This window comes from Triticum dicoccoides, chromosome 4A, assembly GCF_002162155.2.
Source record: "Triticum dicoccoides isolate Atlit2015 ecotype Zavitan chromosome 4A, WEW_v2.0, whole genome shotgun sequence".
NCBI lineage: Eukaryota > Viridiplantae > Streptophyta > Magnoliopsida > Poales > Poaceae > Triticum > Triticum dicoccoides.
In genome coordinates this window covers 320,920,858-320,928,516 of record NC_041386.1, presented here as the reverse complement: position 1 = coordinate 320,928,516, position 7,659 = coordinate 320,920,858, and positions in this window count along the sequence as shown.

The window sequence follows — 7,659 nt, the reverse complement described above, 5'->3', positions numbered from 1 at the left end:
CCAATTACTAGAGCTCGTGCACGCCAACTAAATTACCAGGTACTTTCGTTTCTTGGTAATGATTCTAATGTTCATGAGAATATGATGCTGCCTAAATTGGATACATTTGTTTTGCTTACAAATGAAGGGCCTAGCTTGGAGAATGATGAACATTGGAGCAAGAACAAGCATGGAGATGATGGCATGCGCAAGGGGAACAAGAACGGAGTTACAAGTGATGATTTCAGGACTTTGAAGCCACCATAATGGGTGCATGAAGCCTTGGACGAAATATACAAGATGCCACTTCCTAAATTTCGTCCCGAGGCTATTTTAGGTGCTGCGTCACCTTATTATTGGGCCAGGCCCATGTAATTTCGAAATACATAAGTATAGGCTATTTTTAGAGTCCGTATGTGTGGGGAAACAAGAGATAGGGTTGATTTCGGACCCCTCCACCAAGGGCCACGAAATTTCCCCCCTCTTCCTCCATATATACAGCCCTTAGGGCATCGTTTAGACTTTGGGTTTTGTTTAGATTAAAAGTTCGCCATAGCTGCAACTTCGCGTACTTCGTTTGTGTTCAACGACCAGACAAAGGCGTCACAGAACCCCACCTTGATCAATAAAGCTTTCATCTTATATTCGCAATATCCAGATTGCAATCTTAGTTTCTTGCTTGTTCTTCGTTTGCTCGCAGGAAACAGACCCTCGTGGTCAGGTTGATCGTGCTCCGGCGTGGTCAATAACCTCTCGGAGTTGGTTTAGCGATTGCTAAGGCGCGACGTCCTCGCACGTTCGTAGTCGGATCGTCAAAGTCGACTTCCACCAAAGCGAAATCCACCATCTCATCGAAAGACGGGACACCTTTGCCTCTATCATGTCTCAAAACACTCAGAAACACCTAAAAATAGGATAGCCAGAAAATTTTTCGAAAAATGCGTTTTCGAAAAATTTTGGGCCTAAACGGAGCGTGGCTACCCGAAAAAATGCGTTTTCGAATTTTTTTTTTCCGAAACCTACTCCGGCAAGGAAACACGAATCGGAATCTAGATGGATCCCGAAAACAAACCTAATAAGCAAGGAACTTGGATTGGTGGTGGATATATGGTGGTGGTATATGGCAGCGGTGGTGGTAGCGGTGGTAGTATATGGATATGGATCGGTGGTGGTATATGGGCACGGATTGGTGGTGGTATATGGATACGAATTCGGAGCGGTGGTGGTAGATGGCAGGGGCGATGATGATGGTGCGGCGGCGGCGTGACAACTTATGACCAGAACTCGAAACTCTAAAAGACTAGACTCTAAGACCAGCAACTAGACCGACGATGCAACCGCAAATTCAACAAAGCAAAACCCTAAAAAGATTATGCAAAGGCTCAGATTGGTTCGGATATGATGAACTAACCCTAATTTTTTTTTTGTGGCTTTTTCGTGGACTGTAGGTATGAAGAACAGACTCGATCTAAACTACGAAAAACTGTAAAATCTCACCGAGCAACCTGGAAATCTGATACCACTTGATAGAGGCAAAGGTGTCCCGTCTTTCGATGAGATGGTGGATTTCGCTTTGGTGGAAGTCGACTTTGACGATCCGACTACGAACGTGCAAGGACGTCGCGCCTTAGCAATCGCTAAACCAACTCCGAGAGGTTATTGACCACGCCGGAGCACGATCAACCTGACCACGAGGGTCTGTTTCCTGCGAGCAAACGAAGAACAAGCAAGAAACTAAGATTGCAATCTGGATAGTGCGAATATAAGATGAAAGCTTTATTGATCAAGGTGGGGTTCTGTGACGCCTTTGTCTGGTCGTTGAACACAAACGAAGTACGCGAAGTTGCAGCTATGGCGAACTTTTAATCTAAACAAAACCCAAAGTCTAAACGATGCCCTAAGGGCTGTATATATGGAGGAAGAGGGGGGAATTTCGTGGCCCTTGGTGGAGGGGTCCGAAATCAACCCTATCTCTTGTTTCCCCACACATACGGACTCTAAAAATAGCCTATACTTATGTATTTCGAAATTACATGGGCCTGGCCCAATAATAAGGTGACGCAGCACCTAAAATAGCCTCGGGACGAAATTTTATGAAGTGGCATCTTGTATATTTCGTCCAAGGCTTCATGCACCCATTATGGTGGCTTCAAAGTCCTGAAATCATCACTTGTAACTCCGTTCTTGTTCCCCTTGCGCATGCCATCATCTCCATGCTTGTTCTTGCTCCAATGTTCATCCTTCTCCAAGCTAGGCCCTTCATTTGTAAGCAAAACAAATGTATCCAATTTAGGCAGCATCATATTCTCATGAACAATAGAATCATTACCAAGAAACGAAAGTACCTGGTAATTTAGTTGGCGTGCACGAGCTCTAGTAATTGGTCCAGTATGTATAGCAGCAGGGGCTGTGGGTGTAACAATTGTATTGATGTCCTCATCATCCTCCCCTTCTTGAAATGAAGTCGTCCTCGACGGAAGTTCATCTTCCTCACCCAAATAGGGCTTCAAATCTGCAATGTTAAAAGTGGGACTAACCCCAAAATCTGCAGGCAGCTCAAGTTTATATGCATTATCATTTATTTTCTCTAACACCTTAAAGGGACCATCAACACGTGGCATTAGCTTTGATTTGCGCAAATCAGGAAATCTATCCTTACGCAAATGTAACCAAACAAGATCTCCAGGTGCAAACACAACATGTTTTCTACCCTTATCTCCAGCAAGTTTATATTTAGCATTCATACGCTCAATGTTTTCCTTAGTTAACTCATGCATTTTTAAAATCAATTCAGCACGTTGTTTAGCATCAAAATTAACCTTCTCCGAAGATGGAAGAGGCAACAAATCAATAGGTGCACGAGGTAGGAAACCATACACAACTTCAAAAGGGCACATCTTAGTAGTAGAATGCAATGAACGATTATAAGCAAATTCAATATGAGGCAAGCATTCCTCCCACATTTTCTTATTATTCTTCAAAACAGCCCTAAGCATAGTAGACAACGTTCTATTGACTACTTCAGTTTGTCCATCAGTTTGGGGGTGACAAGTAGTACTAAAAAGCAGTTTAGTCCCCAACTTAGCCCATAAACATCTCCAAAAGTGGCTAAGAAATTTAGTATCACAATAGTATTTGGCACACCATGCAAGCGAATAATTTCACGAAAGAACAAATCAACAACATTAACAGCATCATCGCTTTTATGACATGGTATAAAGTGTGCCATTTTCGAGAATCTATCCACGACAACAAATATGCTATCCCTCCCCTTCTTTGTTCGAGGTAAACCTAAAACAAAGTCCATAGATATATCCTCCCAAGGAACACTAGGTACAGGCAAAGGCATATATAAACCATGAGGATTGAGTCGTGACTTAGCTTTTTGACATGTAGTGCATCGAGCAATAAAACGCTCAACATCCCGTCTCATCTTTGGCCAAAAGAAATGTGTAGCAAGTACGTCCTCCGTCTTCTTCACGCCAAAGTGTCCCATTAATCCTCCTCCATGCGCCTCCTGCAACAACAAAAGACGAACGGAGCTAGCTGGAATGCATAGCTTGTTAGCACAAAACAGAAATCCATCGTTAACGACAAACTTGTTCCACATTCTTCCTTCTTTACAATTCTGCATTACATCTTTAAAATCAGCATCATGCACATATTGATCTTTGATGGTCTCCAAACCAAATATTTTGAAGTCAAGTTGTGAAAGCATAGTATAGCGACGAGACAATGCATCAGCAATAACATTTTCTTTTCCCTTCTTGTGTTTAATGACATAAGGGAAAGTCTCAATGAATTCAACCCATTTAGCATGTCTACGATTCAGTTTAGCTTGACTTTTAATATGTTTCAAAGATTCATGATCAGAATGTATAACAAATTCTTTGGGCCATAAATAATGTTGCCATGTTTCTAAAGTCCGAACAAGAGCATATAATTCTTTATCATAAGTAGAATAATTCAGACTAGGCCCACTCAATTTTTCAGAAAAGTATGCAACAGGTTTGACATCTTGTAATAACACACCTCCTAATCCAATTCCACTAGCATCACATTCAAGCTCAAAAGTCTTATTAAAATCAGGAAGTTGGAGTAAAGGAGCATGTGTCAACTTATCTTTCAATACCGTGAAGGCTTCTTCCTGTGCGGTACCCCAAACAAAAGGCACACCCTTCTTTGTAAGCTCGTTGAGAGGTGCAGCAATGGTGCTGAAATCTCTCACAAAACGCCTATAGAATCCAGCGAGGCCAAGAAAACTCCTCACTTGTGTGACCGTTTTGGGCTGCGGCCAACTCTCAGTAGCTTCAATCTTGGCTTTGTCAACTTCAATTCCCTGTGGAGTAACAACATAGCCAAGAAAAGATACTCGGTCGGTGCAAAAGGTGCACTTCCCAAGGTTACCAAACAAACGTGCATCACGTAGAGCAATAAAAACAGCACGTAAATGTTCCAAATGTTCTTCCAAAGATCTGCTATAAATCAGTATATCATCAAAATAGACTACCACAAATCGTCCAATGAAAGCACGTAAAACTTCGTTCATTAGTCTCATGAAAGTACTAGGCGCATTAGTTAACCCAAAAGGCATGACTAACCACTCATATAATCCAAACTTAGTTTTAAATGCTGTTTTCCATTCATCTCCCTATTTCATACGAATTTGATGGTATCCACTACGCAAATCAACTTTGGAGAATATTGTAGAGCCACTCAATTCATCAAGCATATCATCTAGCCTAGGAATAGGATGACGATAACGAATAGTAATATTATTAATGCCTCTACAATCAACACACATACGTGATGTACCATCCTTTTTCGGCACTAGAATAATAGGAACAGCACAAGGACTAAGGGATTCGCGTATATAACCTTTGTCGAGAAGCTCTTGTACTTGACGCATAATCTCCTTCGTCTCCTCTGGATTGGTACGGTATGGTGCATGGTTTGGCAGTGAAGCACCGGGAATTAAGTCAATTTGATGCTCAATCCCTCGAATAGGCGGTAATCCCGGTGGCACGTCTTGTGGAAAGACGTCAGCGAACTCCTGCAAAATGTTAGTGACAGCAGGAGGCAAAGAGGAAGGCACGTCCTCGAATGAAAATAATGCCTCTTTGCACACAAAAGCATAGCAAACAGATTTGCTGAAATCTAGCTCATCAATATCAGATTTGGTGGCAAATAAACATGCACTTTTCAATTTAATTTCAGAAGCAACACTAGATGGTTTATTATTAGTCTTCATTTGTTGCTCAAATTCTTTTGCCACAATCTGATTTTCACTCTTATTCGTCTCCTGTTTTGCTTTATTAGCTCTATTAATATCATCTTTCAAAATGGAATCAGGAGTCATAGGAAGCAAAGTAATATTTTTATCCTTATGAACAAGAGTATAGTGATTGTTTCTACCATGGTGTACAGAATTTTTATCAAATTGCCATGGTCTACCAAGTAATAAGGAACATGCTTGCATAGGTACCACATCACAATCAACATAATCAGCATATGTAGAGATACTAAAATGCACACGAACAGTACGTGTTACCTTAACCTTGCCGCTGTTGTTGAACCATTGGATGTAGTAAGGATGTGGATGTGGTCTTGTGGTGAGAGAAAGCTTCTCCACCATCTCCATGCTAGCCAAGTTGTTGCAGCTCCCTCCGTCTATTATGACGCGCATAGAACGTTCCTTCACAACTCCCTTGGTATGGAACAAATTGTGCCTCTGATTTTGCTCAGCTTGTGTGACCTGCACACTCAAAACACGTTGAGCAACTAAACATTCATACCTGTCAGCGTCTTCAGGAGCCATGTTGATGAGGACATCAATACAATTGTTACACCCACAGCCCCTGCTGCTATACATACTGGACCAATTACTAGAGCTCGTGCACGCCAACTAAATTACCAGGTACTTTCGTTTCTTGGTAATGATTCTAATGTTCATGAGAATATGATGCTGCCTAAATTGGATACATTTGTTTTGCTTACAAATGAAGGTCCTAGCTTGGAGAAGGATGAACATTGGAGCAAGAACAAGCATGGAGATGATGGCATGCGCAAGGGGAACAAGAACGGAGTTACAAGTGATGATTTCAGGACTTTGAAGCCACCATAATGGGTGCATGAAGCCTTGGACGAAATATACAAGATGCCACTTCATAAATTTCGTCCCGAGGCTATTTTAGGTGCTGCGTCACCTTATTATTGGGCCAGGCCCATGTAATTTCGAAATACATAAGTATAGGCTATTTTTAGAGTCCGTATGTGTGGGGAAACAAGAGATAGGGTTGATTTCGGACCCCTCCACCTAGGGCCACGAAATTCCCCCCTCTTCCTCCATATATACAGCCCTTAGGGCATCGTTTAGACTTTGGGTTTTGTTTAGATTAAAAGTTCGCCATAGCTGCAACTTCGCGTACTTCGTTTGTGTTCAACGACCAGACAAAGGCGTCACAGAACCCCACCTTGATCAATAAAGCTTTCATCTTATATTCGCAATATCCAGATTGCAATCTTAGTTTCTTGCTTGTTCTTCGTTTGCTCGCAGGAAACAGACCCTCGTGGTCAGGTTGATCGTGCTCCGGCGTGGTCAATAACCTCTCGGAGTTGGTTTAGCGATTGCTAAGGCGCGACGTCCTCGCACGTTCGTAGTCGGATCGTCAAAGTCGACTTCCACCAAAGCGAAATCCACCATCTCATCGAAAGACGGGACACCTTTGCCTCTATCAAATATTTTGAAGTCAAGTTGTGAAAGCATAGTATAGCGACGAGACAATGCATCAGCAATAACATTTTCTTTTCCCTTCTTGTGTTTAATGACATAAGGGAAAGTCTCAATGAATTCAACCCATTTAGCATGTCTACGATTCAGTTTAGCTTGACTTTTAATATGTTTCAAAGATTCATGATCAGAATGTATAACAAATTCTTTGGGCCATAAATAATGTTGCCATGTTTCTAAAGTCCGAACAAGAGCATATAATTCTTTATCATAAGTAGAATAATTCAGACTAGGCCCACTCAATTTTTCAGAAAAGTATGCAACAGGTTTGCCATCTTGTAATAACACACCTCCTAATCCAATTCCACTAGCATCACATTCAAGCTCAAAAGTCTTATTAAAATCAGGAAGTTGGAGTAAAGGAGCATGCGTCAACTTATCTTTCAATACCGTGAAGGCTTCTTCCTGTGCGGTACCCCAAACAAAAGGCACATCCTTCTTTGTAAGCTCGTTGAGAGGTGCAGCAATGGTGCTGAAATCTCTCACAAAACGCCTATAGAATCTAGCGAGGCCAAGAAAACTCCTCACTTTTGTGACCGTTTTGGGCTGCGGCCAACTCTCAATAGCTTCAATCTTGGCTTTGTCAACTTCAATTCCCTGTGGAGTAACAACATAGCCAAGAAAAGATACTCGGTCGGTGCAAAAGGTGCACTTCCCAAGGTTACCAAACAAACGTGCATCACGTAGAGCAATAAAAACAGCACGTAAATGTTCCAAATGTTCTTCCAAAGATCTGCTATAAATCAGTATATCATCAAAATAGACTACCACAAATCGTCCAATGAAAGCACGTAAAACTTCGTTCATTAGTCTCATGAAAGTACTAGGCGCATTAGTTAACCCAAAAGGCATGACTAACCACTCATATAATCCAAACTTAGTTTTAAATG